Source organism: Podarcis filfolensis (assembly GCF_964270895.1).
Source record: "Podarcis filfolensis genome assembly, chromosome: 16".
Taxonomy (NCBI): Eukaryota; Metazoa; Chordata; class Lepidosauria; order Squamata; family Lacertidae; genus Podarcis; species Podarcis filfolensis.
The window spans coordinates 443,656-463,076 of record NC_139620.1 but is presented as its reverse complement, the minus strand read 5'-3'; the positions used below and the strand labels follow the sequence as shown (position 1 = coordinate 463,076).

At 51.9% G+C, this 19,421-nt stretch overlaps 1 protein-coding gene and 1 long non-coding RNA gene across 2 annotated transcripts in view; one reads left to right on the top strand and one right to left on the bottom strand.

The window, feature by feature from the left end:
• LOC310751719 (uncharacterized protein) overlaps positions 1-19,421 on the bottom strand; it is a 950,206-nt gene that overhangs the window by 910,874 nt on the left and 19,911 nt on the right. The window lies entirely within an intron of this gene.
• LOC310751618 lies at positions 11,659-12,318 on the top strand. The gene is made up of 2 exons (XR_014542634.1): positions 11,659-11,747; positions 12,164-12,318. It is a non-coding gene; the product is annotated as an uncharacterized lncRNA (long non-coding RNA).

The following is a 19,421-nucleotide window of genomic DNA, read 5'->3' as shown; positions in this document are numbered from 1 at the left end:
CACACGGCCTTCGTGCTGCAGCTGACGATGCAAAGCCATGAGCCTCTTTTGTGAAATCCAGGGGGGGGTCAGAGGCTGGAGCCGGGGATGCTTGAAATCTGATTGACAAGGAGATTTATTTCCACAATGCCATCAACACCCAGAGCCTTGTGGCACCTTAGAGGCCGAGACATGTTTTAAGGGCATCAACATTCACTGACTTCAGTTCTCTTTGTCGGTTGGCTGAGATCCTTCTCTTCCTTCGTGCAGCATGTGGTTAAACTGTGGAACTCCCTGCCACAGGGAGGATTGGGGGAATTCATGGAGGAAAGGGAGATCCCCGGTGCTGGAAAACCACATGAGGGGAGGGAGTTGCTCTGGAGCTCGGATCCTGCTGGCAGGTTTCCTGCAGGATGCTGAGCTAGATGGGCCATTGGCCTGATCCTGATTTTTATTCTTATTCTCTCCTCGGATGGACACCCTTTGACTCCCCAGAATATTGTTAAACTACAACTTCCATCATCCCTAAGAGGTGAGGGTGGAGAAATTTGGGTGTTATAACTTGAAGCTGTCCAATACTCAGTGCCCCAAAGCTGCCGCTGCTATTATTATTATTATTATTATTATTATTATTATTATTATTATTATTTTAGTATTATCCACCCATCCAACCAGCTTGCACCAGCCACTCTGGGTGGCTTCCAACAACATTTTTAAACCCCAAAAGCCTCAAACATTAAAATCCTCCCTGTACACATCTGCTTTCAGATGTCTTCTAAAACGCACATCAAACGCAGCTGTCCTCAATAATTTGCGTTTTCTTAACTTTGCAGTGCCAAAATTCTTCAAATGGAGAAATGCAAGTCAGTGTAGACTGACTAATATTTCTGTGGTGAAAATAGGGACATCCTAATCAATAATAATAATAATAATAATAATAATAATAATAATAGTATCATTTATATTAAAAAACTTCCTTATACAGGGCTGCCTTCAGACATATTCCAAAGGTTGTATAGGTACTTATCTCCTTGACTTGGGAGGTCACATAACTCCACACCCTCTGATGAAAATAGGGACGTCTTAAGGAAAACCGGGACATTCTGGGATCACATCAGAAAATGGGACGGCTTCTGTAAATCTGGGGTTGCCCCTGGAAAATAGGGGCACTTGGAGGCTCTGTAGACAACAGAGCTTTTGGCCTACAACTCCCATGATCCCTAGCTAGCAGGACCAGTGGTCAGGGATGCTGGAACTGTAGTCTCAAAACATCTGGAGGGCCGGGATTGAGGAAGCCTGCAAGAGAGAGACAGAAAGACCAGCACAAGGCAGCTTCCTACATTCCGAAACAGGAAAGGGCTGCGTGGTTAGAGCAGCCTTTCTCCACCTGTGGGTCCCCAGATGTTGTTGAACTACAACTCCCATCACCCCTAGCTAGCAAGGCCAGAGCTCAGGGATGATGGGAGTTGTAGTCCAACAACATCTGGGGACCCACAGGTGGAGAACAGCTGGGTTAGAGTAAGGTTACCAGAGGTCCCTGTTTTTCCGGGGGCAGTCCCTGGATTTACAAGTCAGTCCCCATACAAAATCCATTGAAGTTGAAAAGTGTCACCGGATTCATTGAAAAAAATCTGGTAACCTTAGGTTAGAGCATCTGCCCTGTGTGCAGAAGGCTGGACCCCCGTTAGCCTATCGGCGAGGGGGAGGCTCTGAGAGCCACTGTAGACAATACAGTTGTACCTCAGATTATAGATGCTTCAGGTTACAGATGCTTCAGGTTACAGACTCCGCTAACCCAGAAATAGTACATCGGGTTAAGAACTTTGCTTCAGGATGAGAACAGAAATTGTGCTCCGGCGGCGTGGCGGCAGCAGGAGGCCCCATTAGCTAAAGTGGTGCTTCAGGTTAAGAACAGTTTGAGATTAAGAACGGACCACCAGAACAAGTTAAGTTCTTAACCCGAGGTACCACTGTATGCTGGCCACATGACCCAGAAGCTGTACGCCAGCTCCCTCGGCCAGTAAAGCAAGATGAGCGCCACAACCCCAGAGTCGGCCACGACTGGACCTGATGGTCAGGGGTCCCTTTACCTTTTTTACTGGGGCTTCTTGGGGCTTTGGACTTTTGTCCTATTTGTCCCGTCCTCTTTAAAAGCCACGCAGGTTGGTGGCCTCCTGCAAATGTGAGTTCCATAGTTTAAATTTGTGCTGCGTGAAGAAGGACTTCCTTTTGCCGGTCCTGAATGTTCCCACGTCCAGCCTCCTCAGACACCCTCAGGCTCTAGGGTTAAGAGAGAGGAAGGACCACGTTCCTCTAGCAGCTTTCCTGCAGAAAAGTCACGGCAAAGATGGTTTTATTTCAGAGGCAAGTGTGGAAATGATACCAGCAAAGTGCAAGTAGATAAATAGGTACCGCTCCGGCAGGAAGGTAAATGGCATTTCCATGAGCTGCTCTGGTTCGCCAGAAGCGGCTTAGTCCTGCTGGTCACATGACCCGGAAGCTGTACGCCGGCTCCCTTGGCCAGTAAAGCCCAGAGTCGGCCACGACTGGACCTAACGGTCAGGGGTCCCTTTACCTTTACCTTTTTACCACTGTAGTGAGTTGGATGGACCAAAGTTCTGACTCAGTCCAAGACAACCTCCTGCTTCCCTATTTAACTCAGAACCATGAGGACTGGAATCTGACTTTAGCATAAGGGGAAGGGCTCATAAATCTGCAGGACACCTGCTTCTCATGCAGAAGGTCCAAGGTTGAGTCTCCAGCAGCATCTCCAGGTAGGGCTGGGAGAGACCCCCCCCCCCCGCCACAGACCCTGGAGGTCCCAGGATCAATCTGCAGCGTTGTCAGGGAAGGCTGGGAAGGTCTCCTGCCCCAAACCCAGGCACCGATTTTTAGCATCTGACTTTCCTCTTTGAAGCAAATGCCAAGATCTGAACTACTCCACCTCCTGTTTGTTTTAATTACATTTTTATCACCTCACTTAATAGTGGAGGAAGTTGTGGACTCTCCTTCCTTGGAGGTATTTAAGCAGAGGTCCGTATAGTTCAAGCTCTGGTTTTCCCAGTAGTGATAGTTTGGCGAGAAACTGGACCATCAAGAAGGCTGATCGCCGAAGAGCTGGACCATCAAGAAGGCTGATCGCTGAAGAATGGATGTTTTTGAATTATGGTGCTGGAGGAGACTCTTGAGAGTCCCATGGACTGCAAGAAGATCCAACCTCTCCATTCTGAAGGAAATCAGCCCTGAGTGCTCACTGGAAGGACAGATGCTGAAGCTGAGGCTCCAAGACTTTGGCCACCTCAGGAGAAGAGAAGGCTCCCTGGAAAATACCCTGATGTTGGGAAGGATGGAGGGCACAAGGAGAAGGAGATGACAGAGGATGAGATGGTGGGACAGTGTTCTCGAAGGTGCCAGCATGTGGGAGGCAGTGGAAGACAGGAGGGCCTGGCGTGTTCTGGTCCAGGAGGTCACAAAGAGGCGGACACGACCAAACGACTCAACAACAGCCACAAGCAGAGGTCGGAGGGCCATCTGTCCTGGATTCTTGAGCTGAGATTCCTGCATTGCAGGGGGCTGGACTGGATGACCCTTGGGGTCCCTTCCAGCTCTGAGCTTCTCTGATTCTGTGATTCTCCTTCCCAGATTCTTGCCTGGGAAGACGACGGCGCCGTCACTTTCCATATTTACAGCCCCGAATCAGGAGGGAGGCCGTAATTCAGCCTCTCGCAAAACACCCCTTAGTTTATAATAAGTGAATTATTTACTGGCGACCCTGACTAAACGCTCTGCGGCATGAATTATGGAGCGACAGATCTGTCAAGAAGTTCCCATAAATAAGTAATCCGGTGCCGTCTTAATGCTCCCACTAAATTACTCGCACCGGCTCCCGTCTAAACGCTCTCCTGGGAATATCACTCATGGCCCGGCTGCTTTCATGAATCAGGGCTGAGGGATCAGGCAGAACTGCCCAAGGCTGCTCCCCTCCGTGCTCTGGAGGGTCTCCTCGAGAGTCGCTCCTCCTCTCCTCGCCCTCCGGCCCCCCCTGGGGGCAGTGGGGTTGAGGTACTGTTTAGATGCGTTGGCCAGAGCTGCAGTCCTAGAGGACATGGACCTAGAGGATGCGGCCCCTAGACCTCTTCATCAGGCCCCCGGGACGAGGATCCTGATGGAAACAAGAGTAGAGTATGTAAGTATGTCAGGAAAGTCTGGACCAATGGCCCATCTAGGCCAGCCTCCTGTTCTCGCAGTGGCCAACCTGATGCCCCAAAGCAGGATTTGAACACAAGAGCCTCCTCCATGAATTTGCCTTATCCTCTTTTAAAGCATCCAAGCTGGTGGCCATTCCTGCCTCCTGTGGCAGGGAGTTCCACAGGTTAATTCTGCGCTGAATGAAGAAGGGCTTTCTTTCACCCGTCCTAAATCTGCCAGCATTCAGCTTCAATGGATTCCAGCATTAGGAGACAGCAGGAAAAGCTTCTCTGCCCGTTTTCACCATTCCATGCATTATTTCTTAAACTTCTATCATGTTGCCTCTTCCTCACTGTTAAGGAAAAAATCTAGGTGTGAGGCTGCTCCGTCCCCCAGCTGGTCGGGCAGAGCCTGCGGGTCCCTGCGGAATAAAGGAAGGAGTCCAGCCAACCGGAGCAAATAGCTGTAGACCAAAGTTTATTGCACAACAGGTTCAAAGAGGAAATTTGAACCCCGAGGATGGGGTGACAAAGACTTTTAAAAGTTTCCCACCACATCCCAGAATACAGTTCATACAGCATCATTGCTGCATCACTGACATGTCACCAAAGGGGAGGGGTTAACTTTGGCAAACATGTCCAGACAAGTCCTTGGTGCAAGATTAGCTTTTGTCCAAACTAAAAAGTCCCAAATCCTGCATCCTTTCTCCGTAGGAGAGTCAATCCAACCCCTTGATCAGTCTGGTGGCCCTTCTCTAAACTTTTTCCAACCCCATTTTTTGGGTGGGGTTGAAGCGACCAGAACTATAGACACACAAAATTCTGTATATTCCAAATGTGGTTGCACCATAAAGGTAAAGGTACCCCTCCCCGTACGGGCCAGTCGTGTCCGACTCTAGGATTGCGTGCTCATCTCGCTCAAGAGGCCGGGAGCCGGCGCCGTCCGAAGACACTTCCGGGTCACGTGGCCAGCGTGACGAAGCTGCAGCTGGCAAGCCAGCACCAGCGCAGCACACGGAAACGCCGTTTACCTTCCCGCTAGGGAGCGGTACCTATTTATCTACTTGTACTTTGACGTGCTTTCGAACTGCTAGGTTGGCAGGAGCAGGGACCGAGCAATGGGAGCTCACCCCGTCGCGGGGATTTGAACCACCGACCTTCTGACTGGCAAGCCCTAGGCTCTGTGGTTTATAGATTGGCATAAAAACATTGATGAACATGAGAGAGAGAGAGAGAGCCCTCCCCACACAAAAAAGGGTTTTAAAGTTTGGGTGATCTTGGATCGAGATTTTGGGGGGGCTTGATTGATTGACCTTTACATCCCACCTTTCCCCTCCCACAAGGAGCTTGAGGTGGTGTACATGGTTCTCCCTGCCTCTTAATTTAACCCCCACAACAACCCTGTGAGGTAGGTTAGGTTGAGAGAAGCAGCGGTTGGGCCCCGAGGTCACACCTCATGAGCTTCATGGCTGAGTAGGGGCATTTGAACCCTGGTCTCTCCCCGGTCCAGTACTCTAACCACTACACCACCGCTGCCTCATGGCATCCATAGCTAAAGGTGCTGTTTTTGTTCCTCGGACCCTCCAGAAAATCCAAGTTCTACCATAGCTGGCATCCAGGCCTTCCAGCTGGAGTGCTGGCCAGGGTCTCTGGTGGTCCCAGGCTCATTATAATATTTTATAGACCCTCGTATATCCTTCCCGGAGTGCGCTGCGTGTTTTATCGGGCCTGTAACGACACCCAGCGAATAAGCCTCTCTCTGCCTTGCCCTCTGCGGGAGACTATATCTTCGCCATCAAAGGTCTTTTGCATTCATTGCTCCCCATCACACAGGGATAAATATTATTTTTCACCGCAGTTAATTAGAGGCGTAGCTGGGCAGTAAATAATGCGGCTGCTGTGACGGCCGCAAAGTTGCACTCTCGACGTGCTCTGGGGTCATAAAAGCCAGCGTGCCGTCCTTGGAGAAGGCTAGTTTGGGGAGGTTTTATGCCGCCTCGTATTTCACCCACAAATTGGAGGTTTGGAAGAAGAAGTTAGTGGGAAGACAAGCAGAGGGGAAACAGAGTAAGGGGTCCACACTGGAGACTTTTGCATTGAAGAGGGTTGCACTAGATGACCTTTGGGGGTCTCTTCCAACCCTACAAATCTAGGATTCTATGAGGTTAATCATTGCGTGCAGCATTGCAAACGCGGAGCAGGCCAGCCCAGGATCACACCCAACTGAGTTCTACTCCAAAATATGAATGGGTCCATTGAAATGCATGGGGGCAGGGGTCTATTTCCAATGGGTCTGCTCTGAGTAGGACAAACATTTGGCACAACCCATGGCTTTGTGAGAGAACTTACCGTTTACTTGTTTTTCAACAGGGATTTGAGGCAGCCAAGATTTCCCCCCTGAGCCATCTTCGTCGCCAGCAGCACTGCTTCTGTTCTGCTGCAGTTTGCTTTCCACCAGAGACAATGTTACCTGCCTTGGTGCCCACGGATTGACCTGACTTACATTCATTTCAATACAATGCAGAAAACCAAGGATGTGTCTGAATCCCCATTGCTGGAGACCCCTGGAGGGGAGAGGGCTCTTGCACCCGGATCCTGCTCTGGGGGTTTCCCTTGGGGGCACATGGTCGGCCGCTGTGGAAACAGGAGGCTGGACTAGGGGGGCCCCCAGCAGCCAGGCTCTTCAATCTGTGCATATCTCCATCCTTTGCACAAATCCGTTACTACATTTATATCTCCTCCTCACTCCAGGTCCCTGGCTCTCCTCATCCCCATCTCACCCTCACAACGGCCCTGAGAGGCGGTAACCAGCTGATCTGAGCGGGTTTCGAACTCTGATCTCCCAGGCAACCTAGTCCCAAGATCTGAGATCCTGCCAAAACATGCAGGGTTTGTGCGCTTGGGAGTTACGTTGGTGAGAAGTTTGGAGCGGGGTGGGGGGCGGGGTGTTTGTAAAGGGGCCCCCATTAGCTCTCCTTTCTCCTCCGCCCCCCAGATTACATTCCTTGCCTTTCTTCTTGGTCTACGTGGAACCAGAGATAACTCCATTGAGCTTCAGCTTAAGACCTTCTGAGCTGCTCCGATTAAGCCTGCCGCTCCTCTCCTTTAAGCCTCCCTTTCAAGTCCTCCCCCCCCCCATCTCTTTTCAGGCCTTCCTCCTCCTCCTCCAAGATTGATTTAATTGCCTCCCCGTCCGCAGGCCTCTCATCACCCAGCTGCACTTTTTAATCATGATATTATTGCACAAGTTTGAGGCCCGACTAATGTATTATTTTAATCAGATCCTCTCCTTGAAGAGAGCTTTCCTTCGGAGGAGAGGGCGGGAAGGAGGGAGGAGGTCTCGGCCGTGATTTGTCAAAAACCCACAAATTTCCCTATTGCAGAATAATTCAACGGCTCTGGGGTTGCAGGAGGGGGGGGGAGGAGACTTTGGAAGGAATTTGCTCGTGGTGGAAGAAAAGATGGACGGGTTGGGGGTTGAGCAGCTGCAGCTGGGGTTGCCCCCCATCCCTAGAAAAACGTGAGCATCCTTTTCGGAGAGAAAAGTGTCCCGTGTCCTGTTGGGACTTCAAAGGAGACGTCTTTTTTCACATATTCAAGCTCATCCTGACCTGCCCTTTATTTTGCCCAACCAAAGGTGGCAATCTTAGCTTACAGCAAATGGAGGTGGAGTTTTTGCTTGGACTCAACCATATTGAAATTGATTGAAATTGAATTGATATACTTTATTGTCACTCGTACAACCTGTATAGGGTGAGATTACACGAGCACCCCCCCCCACTCAGCTCTCTTAGTCTTAATTCCCCTCGTTTACTGACAGTTGCCCTGTTGTTATCTTTTCATTCAGCAGCCTAACAGCCCACGGATAGAAGCTGTTCTTTACCCTGTTGGCGCAACTAATCATGCTTCTATATCTTCTGCCCGAGGGCAGGAGATCAAGAAATGCCGGCCAGGGTGTGAATAATCATCCCTGAGAATTTCCCTCACTCTCCTGAGGCAACGTTCTTCCACTATTTCATCCAGCGGATTCACGGGACATCCCATCATATCTTGTGCTGTGTTCACCACCCTCTGTAGGCACTTCCTATGAGTTGATGTCAAACTCAAAATGGGGCAGCACCCATTCAGCTGGCAAGCCCAGCTCAAGGCGCCAGGGCCAGGATCCATATAAGAACATAAGAATGAAAGAAAAGCCTGCTGGATCAGGGAAGTAGCCCATCAAGCCCAGCCTCCTGTTCCCACAGTGGCCAAGTGCCCCCAAGCACCTAGGAATCTAGGTAGACTACCTCTGGACCTGGAGGTTCCATAGGGACCTAAGCCTCAGCTTCCGGATCTGTCCTTCCAGTGAGCACTCAGGGCTTATTTCCTTCAGAATGGATCGGTTTGATCTTCTTGCAGTCCATGGGACTCTCAAGAGTCTCCTCCAGCACCAGAATTCAAAAGCATCCATTCTTTGGCGATCAGCCTTCTTTGTGGTCCAGCTCTCACTTCCATGCATCACTACTGGGAAAACCCAGAGCTTTAACTGGGATTTGACTGGGATTTAGAATTGTCCTGTTGCAGGACACCCCCCCCCAATCATTCAGTTTGTACAAACACGACACACTCACACACGACATACGCGACGTTTCTGTTATAAATTCATAGTAAATCAACCATACACCGGATTTACACCAGTCCACTTTTATTTTACTCCATGAAGGAAGGACTATCAAAGGGGGATGGTTTGATACAGCACGGCCATAATCTCTTAACCATACCAGCACATACACAGGAGCCCTACCCAGTTGGCATGCCAACCTTCATGGTCCCAGACAGAAGACCATCAAGGTCACAAAGGACTTCCATATGGGAGTGGATTCAACACGGACTGGAACAAAGGACAATGATCAGCTCTTCCCTCTGGGGGCAGGAAACTGCCAACTCCCCTTTGTCCTCTGGAAATGACTCATGGGGAGGGGGAAAGGAGGAACCAGCCAGGTGACAAGACACTCAGGTTACCTCCACAACTCCTCCCTCAACCCCTCCTTTTTGTGATGTGTCAATGATGTAGTCATGATGTAGTTGTGATGTAGTTCTAGGGGTGTAGTTTGGGGGATTAGTAACTAATAAAAGTTTGGGTTCTCTTTTGTTGGGGGCTTCCATCTTGTTCCACCTGGTGGCAGGTGGGAGTCCTGTCGCGACAGTCTTCAATAAAGACCAAGCCTACTGGCTGATGTTTTGCTCTGGTATTCCTGGCTGGTGTCCTGGTTTTCCTCCAAGGGAGCCCTCAGATTTCTCCATTAACAGTCCAAATGTTCAAAAGTGAATTGTCAACCCAGGAAGGATCCAGAGGCGGGCGGGGCATGTATATAGCCAGGTCTTCCTTCACCTGGATCATCTTCTCCCTTCCCCCCAGGTAGGCCCTCCCCCCCCCCAACACTACATCCAGTGCCGGATTTACATATAAGCTAAACAAGCTCTAGCTTAGGGCCCCACTCTCTTGGGGGCCCCCAAAAAATTTAAAGGAAAAAAACTGGATGTACATTTCCAAAATATAAGGTAAAAACCAAATAAAATAAAACCTACATACAGCAACAGTGTATTGTGTTGTGTAGGCTCCTATTTGCTATGTGCAAATGGCTTTAGATACCTATTAGGTCCATCAGTTACCATATAGCATATATTCAACACAAGAAACAGCGACAATTTGTTGTTGACAAAGGACACTGGACATATAAAAGGCCCCATTACCTTCAGTAACTGAGGGCCTCATCCAACCTCAATCTGGCCCTGACTACATCATTCAACTATCATCAACTCATTCTCTTTTTCTCACTCATCTCCCAAACCCTTTCCTCCCTCTCTCTCCCCCCCCCACATGCACACATGCACACTCACCAACGCACCCCATCCTCCCCCCATTTTCTCTCTCTTTCTCGCCCCTCATCTCATCTACCTGCATATAGACACACATCCACTTTCTCCCCCCCCCCGCTCCCCCTCCTCATCCTGTGGGCGCTGGACCCCTGCTGGCTCCCTGCCCCCTCACCCACTTTCAAGGGCGGCCCCCAAGACGCCTGCAAGCGAGGAGGAGAAGGCAGCCGCGGACTACTCTGCACACACTGCTTCATCTCTGGAACAGCCAAATTATGCCCGTGTTTTGTTTAATAATTGAACACAAGTTTGGGGACAAATTACTTATTTAGAGGAAACAGCGTGTTAACAACGATGAGCACCTAATCTTTTGCGATGGCGCGACGGGCTTGTTTGCGCCCCTTTCCAGGAGCCCAGGAGCCCACCGGGCAGAGAAAGAAATACTTTGCGGAGAACTGAGAGAAAGACGTCCTTCGCGGAGAATTGGCTGGCTGCTCTGAAGAAGGCAGTGCATTCCAGGAATTGGTGAATGGGGCAGGGTGTGTGTGTGCGGATGGCACCTCCGTCAAAGCAGCTCTGGCCCATGGGGCAGACAGCTTAGCTGGCGTTGGCACTTGTCAGGCCCTGGCACTGGGTCTCCCCTGTGAGTTTTGGGAGCAGGGCCAAGCAGAAGAGTCTGGGCATGGGATGGAGAGCGCAGGGGGCAAGGCTAGGCCTACCAAGTGCCTCGGGGCCAGATTTGGGAGGGGTGGCAAAGCAGGGTCCCAGCTCCGCTGCTCCCTCCCGCCCTGACTAGCCTTCTTTTCACTCTCCCCCCCCCCCCCAGAGGAGCTGCCTGAAGGGGATCTCTAAAGCAGCAGCAGCAGCAGACTTCAGAAGACACCCAGTCCGACCCGCTGCTCAGTGTCTGCTCAACAACCCTGAACAAATACAGCACGATGGCGTCTGACACACGTTCAGCCAGATGGCCTCAACAGATTGGGGAACTGGGCCCGACCTCACAAAGCGAATTTCAAGAGGGACAAATGTCAGGTTCTGCGCTTAGGCAGGATGCACAAACGAAAGATCGAGGGGTCTTGGTGGACCACAAGCTCAACATGAGTCAACAGTGCGATGCAGCAGCAAAAAAATCTAAGGCTATTCTCGGCTGCATCAGCAGAAGCATAGGGAATTGTTTTACACCATAGATTTTAAAAATGGGACTGATTCTCCTGGGTCAACGGAGGCAGTTTCTGGGTGTGCAGTTTGGCCTCTTGACCTGGTTTACGACAGCCGACTGGGGATGGAGGCTGGTGCATGAGTTTGGAAATGGACCACACTCTCCTTTTCTTCTGGAAGGAACAAGTCAGTTCCTCTTCCTTCCAGCAGTGGGAGAGAGAGAGGGTTGCTCTGCCTCCCTCCGCTGGCATAAAAATCTCACACTTGTACGGACACCACAAATGCCACTTGCTAGCCAAAGGGCCAAACCATACTAGCCAGTGGCGTAGCGTGGGGGGTGCAGGAGGGGCCGGCCGCACCGGGCGCAACATCTGGGGGTTAGGGTTAGGGGGCGCAAATCCACGGGTTAGGGGGCGCAAATTACTTGCCTTGCCCCAGGTGCTGACAACCCACGCTACGCCACTGATACTAGCCTAGTTTCTCATCTTGGCTAGTTCCTCCTCTAAGGTTCATGGCTTGGATTCTCCTTTGAACCCAGAGAGAAGTCCCTCCCTCTTCTTTCTCCAGGTACAGCTCTCCATCTCCACACCCTCCTGGGGTGATCTTCCTGAGACTTCCATCAGTTCTGCCTGGGGCGGGGGGTCCAGATTCCTTTCCCCAGAAGCCCAGGCTGTCCCTGAGGCAGAGGGAGAGATGTTTGCCTCTAGCAAATGGTTATGGAAATGCATTTTTCAAAAATATCCTTTTACGGGGGTGGCAGTTCCAGGATGAGCCTCTAGTGGCAATCGCTTGCAGCAACGGGCTCGGTCTTCCAATGAAGACCCCCCCCCTTTTCTCTCCTCCCTCCCCCAATACCAAATGAGAAGGGAGGAGAAGGCAAAGAGTCAGCCCAGGAAGGCCTGCTGTCGACGCAGGAAGGTTTGGATTCCATTTGGGGCCAGTGGGTGGAGAAAAGGCAATTCACAAGAAAGTTGGGGGTTCAGAGAGAAGAGGTGGGCTCCTGGCTGCGAGTTCAAATCCCTCCTGGCTGACTCACAGCTCTTTTACAGCTCCTGCCCTTAAAACCCGGACACCGCTGCCAATCAGTGTGGACAATATGAAGCCAGATGGACCAATCTTAGAATAGCTCCTCAAGTTTTGAACCAGGAGGACTGGAGTCTTCCTTTAAATTGAAGGGGGTGGGGCTGCAGGTCGGTGGACGAGCATCTGCAGAAGCCCCCTCAGCATCTCCAGGTGGGCGCGTCTCTTGCCCTTAAAACCTGGGCTGCAGCTGCCAGTCAGAGTAGGGAACACGGGGCCTGATGGACCAGCAGCCTGGCTCTTCCTGAAGCAGCTTCTGCGTTCCTGTTTGTGCGTGTTCGGGGCTTGCATTTTGGGTTGGGGGCTCCCCCCTCCTCCGTTCCCTCTCTCCCCGCCTTGGGGCGCCCCCAGCCTCATTTCCCCCTCCTTCCATCTGCTCCAATTACCTGCCGCTCTCCTAATGAGTCTCTCCCTCCGCCGGGAAGAGCTCTACCTGGCAGCCTCCCTCTTGGCGAGCCGTTAATTGCCAGAGAATGGAGGTCACCCCGGCAGGAACGGCGAGCGGGCGCCGGGGAGGCAGAGCCGGTAATTGCCTGCGAAGAAGAGCGCGCGGAGGGACGGGCGCGGAGCCCGAGGCCTCCAGCCCTGCCAATTATTCGTCGGGGAGGCCCCGCTTCCTGCGCCACAGTCCCCAAAGCCATCGCAGAAGCCTGCAAATTATTTCCTTGCTCCCTGTTGCTCCGCGTCAGAAGGCTTTCATTTTCTTCCCTGCTTGCCTTCGCGTCCCCGGGAAAAAAGCGGGGAGGGAACCCCACAATTTGCTTGTGACGGCAGAGGCGCTTCTTGAACATTAAGAGGAGCCCGGGTCGGGCCAAAGGGGGCCCGTCTCGTCCAGCATCCTCCGCTCGCAGGGGCCAAAGAGAACCTGGGCGTCCAGATAGAGTGCCTCTGCACCTGGAGGCTCCATAAGAACCCGAGAAGAGCCAGGCTACTGGAGCCAACCAATGACCAATCATAGCGCAGCATCCTATTCTCACAGTTCTGTGGCCCTTCAGTCAAAACCAAAACAAGGTTCTAGTCCTCACCATTTTGAATACAGGACTAGTTTGAATAGAAGCGCCAGAAACTGGGCAGGGCCAGAACCAAAGTGGGTGGGGCAACATATGCTAATTTACACCCCCACCCCTCTATCCTCCAGCCAAGCGGGCAAGATGCATTCAGTCTGTGTTCAAGGACAGATTCCAACCAGGTAAAAATACTCAAAGAAGGGGCGGAGCAAGAGCGGTAAGGGGCGTGGCCCGGGATATGGGCGTGACCTAAAGATGGGGTGTGGTCTGGCAGAGGGGGCGTGGCTTGGGGTAAGCGCTGTGGCTAAGGGGGACGGTGGCTTGGAGAGCATCCCGGGCGCCAGACGCAGAGAGCTTCGCATTTGTTGCGCCCGTTTTGGGGCCTAATCCTTCCCACCCGTGATTTGGATAGAAAACCCTACTTCCTGGGACGCCACTGATCCCACGAAGCTTGCATAGGTGATTCCTGCTGGTGAATCGAGCCCGTGGGCCAGATCCCTCCGCGCTTTTTCTCCACCAGTGCACAAAACCTGCCGCTCCTCCTCCTCCTCCAGGTTAGCTGCGCTTCCCGCGTTGCAGGAGCGGGTTGGACTAGATGCCCCTTGGGGGTCCCTTCCAACTCTACCATTCCGCGATCCTGTCCCCTCGGGGCAGCAGAGACCCCGGCTGCCAAGTGCGGTGTGGGGAGGGGTGGGATAAGCGCTCTCCGCCCCCCACTCCCCGCTTGGCGAGGCAAGGAGAAGAGCTGTAATGAGCGCCTTCCTCCCTTCTTTCTCCTCGGGCGCCCGGAGCGGCGAAGCGCGGCTCGTAATGAGCCGCGGGCGCCGCGCCCGCCTCGGCATGGCTTCCTGGAGGATGCTCGGAGACATTAGGCTCCGTATAAATATCGTCATGATTGTTATGATGATTGTCACAGATGGGCTTTCATGGGGCTCGGCGCGCGGCGGGAGGGAGCCTGTTGTGCCCGAGGCGCTCGAGGAAGGGCGGGGAGGGAAGGCAGGCAGGCAGGCAGGCGGCGAGAAGGGAGCCCAGGCTGGCTCCGCGGCTTCTGGTTTGCAAGAAGAACCTGCTGGATCAGGACCCGTCTCGCGCAGCCTCCTGTTTGCCCGGTGGCCAAGCAGGTGCGCCAAAAGAAAGTCCCCGAGCAGGACCTGAGCGCAAAGGCAGCTCTCCAGTTGTGCGGGCCCCACTCTCTGGCATTCAGAAGTAGACTGCCGCTGGGCATGGAGGTTCTGCTAGCGCAGTAGATCTCCCTGCGGCGAGTCAGGCCAAAGGGGAAGAAGCATCCAGCCCAGCCTCTTGTCCGCACCGTGGCCAAATGACCCTAAGAAGCCAGGAATCGAGATAGACTGCCTCTGGACCTGGAGGTTCCATCGGAACAGCACCCTGCTCTGCCAGGGGCCACCCAGGGGCCCCGAAGGGAAGCCCGAGAACCTGAGCGCAAGAGCGGCTTCCAGCGACTGGGACGGGCCCCCCAGGCCTGATTCAGAGCTGTTCCGACGTTCTTGAGCCCTGGACGGTGCTCCGTTGGGGAGGGCGCCATGTAAGCTGAGAGGGCAGCAAGCACGACATTCACATTGTGGCCACCTCAGTGCGCCCGGGTGGGTGTCCTTAAAGCCCCAGAGCTGTCCAAGGTCCTAAAACATTATGCGGAGGCCGTGCTGTTAAGTGGGGCGGCTCCCGATAAATAATTGAATGCACAACAAATTCAAATGCGCTCTCTTTTGACCTAGTTCTGTCCTTCCTGGCCCCCGCATCCCTGCTTTTCTTGCCCGTGTCCCAAGGTGATTCCTGCATTGCAGGGGGTTGGACTAGATGACCCTCGGGTCCCCTTCCGGCCCTGCAGTTTTATGGCTTTGTATGCGTTTTATTGTGAGGAAGCGAGAGAGCCACGCTGCACACGGCCAGGCTGCCAGTCCCACACAGGGCCCAGTGCCGGCAGGGGGCGAGAGAGAATTGTGGGAGCGGGGGCCGGGGGGGGCCTCCTTGGCACTGCGGATGAACCCGCTTCTCCCCCCCCCCCGTTTCCTCCGCCACCTGATGCAGCCAGCTCTGCGCCACAGGCAGGCTCTTGGCTCCCTGCACGGCGGGTTTTAATTTTGGCGCATTTCACACCGCGGGCTTCCCCGTAATTGTGCCTGGCGAGCCGGTTAATTTGATTCGCCAGCCTTCCCAAAAGAGACCCTCTTCAGAAAGCCACCCGACTGGCAACGCGATTCAGAGTTGCCTTCTGGAGGGCTGTACACACACAGAGAGAGGGGGAGGGAGAGAGAGGGAGAGAGAGAAACGGTTTCCATCTTTGCCCATGGAATGGCAGTGTGGGCCACTGGTTAGGGAAATGCGTGTCGCTACTGCCCTCTGCAGGGTGGCTATGGAAGCGCTCAGCTCTGGACCGTGCGACCGGCTCCCGGCTTCTGTCCAATCCCTTTTAAAATCCATCTAGGTTTGTGACCCCCACTGCCTCCAGTGGAAGGGAGTTCCGCAGTTCAACTTTGTGCTGCGTGAAGTATATATTATTATCTCTCCTGAATCTCCCAATTAAAAAAAAAAATTCCTTCCAGTAGCACCTTAGAGACCAAGTAAGTTTGTTATTGGTATGAGCTTTCGTGTGCATGCACACTTCTTCAGATACAATACCAATAACAAACTTACTTGGTCTCTAAGGTGCTACTGCAAGGAATTTTTTTGTTTGTTTGTTCCAACTATGGCAGACCAACATGGCTAAAGGTAAAGGGACCCCTGACCATTACGTCCAGTCATGACCAGCTCTGGGGTTGCGGCGCGCATCTCGCTTTATTGGCCGAGGGAGCCGGCATACAGCTTCCGGGTCATGTGGCCAGCAGGACTAAGCCGCTTCTGGAGAACCAGAGCAGCGCACGGAAACGCCATTGACCTTCCCGCCAGAGCGGTACCTGTTTATCTCCTTGCACTTTGACGTGCTTTCGAACTGCTAGGTTGGCAGGAGCAGGGACTGAGCAACGGGAGCTCACCCCGTCGCGGGGATTCGAACCGCCGACCTTTTGATCAGCAAGTCCTAGGCTCAGTGGTTTAACCCCCAGCGCCACCCGCATCCCACCAACACGGCTACCTTCCTGTAACTAGAATCTCCCAACGTTCAGGTTCCTTGGATGTCCATGAGTTCCAGTGTTAATGCGAGATGAAGGAAAACCTCCCTCTAGCCTAGAAAATCTCTTTCTATCATTTTATAATTATTTTTGGATTGGGCCAAAGGAGGCCCATCCAGTCCAGCACCCTGTTCTCACAGTAGCAGCCAAACAGATGCCCCCCCAAAAAAACCCAGGAGCCCAAGAGGAGGGTCTGAACACAAAAGCAGCCCCTCTCTCCCACTTGCAATTCTCAGCTATTGGTAGTATTCAGAGTATTTGCTGAAATGCAGTAGTACACACCGTTCGTGGCTAGTAGCCACTAGGGGTGCCAACTTGATTCAAATATTGGGGGGCCCAGGTGAGCCCCGCCATGCATAATTGATCATATAACTCGATGCATGCACACCATCTGAATGGCAGTGCCCATCAACTGGGGGGCAGCCCCCTCAAATATTTTAATGGGGGGGGGGTGAAGACCTCTTGGCTCCTAGGAGTGGCTCCTGGTAAAAGACTTCTGGGAAAGGATTTATAATGAATTGAAAAAAGTGTTGAAAAACACATTTATTAAAAAACCAGAAGCTTTTTTATTTGGTATAGTGGGGGGTGAAATCCCCCAAAAGGATGTTACTTTTTTTCTGTCTGCCACAACAGCTGCGAGAATATTGCTAGCGAAGAATTGGAAGAAACAAGATTTACCAACTACCGAAGAATGGCAGATGAAGATGATGGACTATATGGAACTTGCCAAACTGACCGGGAGACTCCGAGACCAGAGAGAAGAGACAGTGGAAGAAGACTGGAAGAAGTTTAAGGAATATTTGCAAAAAATACGTTAATATTTAAATCTTAGAATAGCTTTGGAAGTGGGTGTAGGCTGTAGAAGTAGAAGATAGGGTATTTTAAAAGAGTATTATTTGTAAGTGATAAAAGGTGAAGTTATTTTAAGATTTTTTTTAAAAAGATGGCTAGAAATTATTGATATATGTAAACTGTTAAAGATGAAGTAAAATGAAAATCAGATAGGGGGACTTGGGGAAGCCCACTTAACAATGTTTAGAAAAATAAGGATATGACAAGAATTTGTTTGTATTGCCTTTTCTGTTTGTGTTTTTTATTTGTTTTATAAAATGAATAAAAAAATTGGGGGGGGAAATAGGAGTGGGCTCATGGCAGCCCCTCCATTTCCCCAATAAATTCCACGGATGGAGCCAAGCTCAGTGTTCAGGCACCTGGGTTGTATGCAGAAGGTCCCCGGTTTGATCCCTCTCCAGGCTGGGCTGGGAGAGGCTCCCGGCCTGAATCCCTGAAATGCTGCTGCCAGCCCGTGTTGGCAATACTGAGCTAGATGGACGAGGTGGTAGAAGGCAGCTTCCCACGATTTGCTCAGATGCCCCCGCCAACACAGGAGGGTTGTGTGCGCATGTGCCCACACCATCTCAGAACTGTACTACTACACCATCAAAGCAAGGCAGTGTTGGGAAATTCAGGACAGGCAGAAGAGAGTTGATCTGCGGAACTCGCTGCCACAGGAGGCAGGGATGGCAAGCAACTTGGATGGCTTTGAAAGAGGATTGGACAAATTCAAAGGCTTCTGAATCCTAGTGCAATAAGACACGGGCCAGCAGCTGGACTTCCAGGAGGGTGGAGAAGAGGCTGACCACCAGTGCCAGTCTCCTGCTGCTGCCAGTCTCCTCTGGAGTAAGCGTGAGGGAGGCTTTCTCTCTCTCTGTGCTTTATTTAGGCCAAGCTCCTTGCAGCGCAGCGAAACCAGGGCCAGAGAATGGTGAGCTCTTGTTTTGCTTTGTATTTATGTAATTAAGCTCGATTATTTTGTTATATTTAATTTATTCTGTGTTCACCAAATCGTTGCTTTTTCTCATTTCTGAATTTACAGGCCTGCTCTTTATTTTGAATATTTTGCATTTCCGATGCTCCGCATTTCAGTGTTTTGGATGTTTACCGCAAGCCACTTTTGGCGGAGCTCGTTGCGCAAAAGCAGCATGTGAGAAAACTCGATCCATCCATCAATCCATTCCAGAAGGATAGAGTTGCTCTTGCACTCAGGTCCTGCTCGGGAGCTTCCCCTGTGTTTGGCCACTGTGAGAACAGGAGACTGGGCCAGGTGAGACATTGCCTGATTCAGCAGGTCCCTCTTCTGCTCTTATATTCAGTCCTGGGATGGAAGCCAGCCAAGTTCTCCTGCGCAGATATCTCCGAAGGACAGAGGGGTCTGGGGACTGTCGATTTGTCATTCTCGGTCCGGCAGCAAACCACATGGCACGTCCCCGACACGAGGAGCCATTATTGCTTTTAATAAAACATACTTTATTTTAAGTGGCTGTTATTGCATTCATTAGTCTTGCTCGTTTCTTACCTCACTGCTCTGTGACAGCTGGACCTGGCAGTAGGCTGGGAGGGGGGGAGGCTTCTCTGAAACGTCCAGGGGGCAAAAGCCAAAGGGCGGCTCACACAAGGACACCAGGGGAAAGTGCGGACAGATGACCTCAGGGTGGCTCGGTTATGAGCTGCGGCGGGAAAGTCTTTGTCGACTCAGAACTGGAGCGCGGATATGGTGTAGAATCAGGGCTTAAAACACCCAAGTACTCTACTGATGGGGTTGGAAGAGTCAGGACAGGTGGAAGCATAGTTCAACTGCGGAACTCCCTGCCACTGGAGGCTGCAGCGGCCAGTGACCTGGATGGCTTTAAAAGGGGATTAGACACATTCATGGAGGAGACAACTATTAATGGCTACTAATCAGGATGGCTTTGCACTGCCTTCACGGTCAGAGGAAGCAATGTTTCTCAAATACCAGTTGCTGGAAGCCAAAGAATGCAGGAGTGCTGCTGCACTTGGGTCTAGATTCCAGGTTCCCCAAACAACCTCTGCTTGGCCACTGTGAAAACTGGATGCTCCATTAAATGGGTTGCTGGTCACACCCATCAGGCTCCTCTTATGAGGCAATGATGTCCTCTTAACTGCTGCATCTCGCAGAAACACCACACAATTCCTCTTGTTGTTGTTGTTGTTGAGTGGTTTAGTCGTGT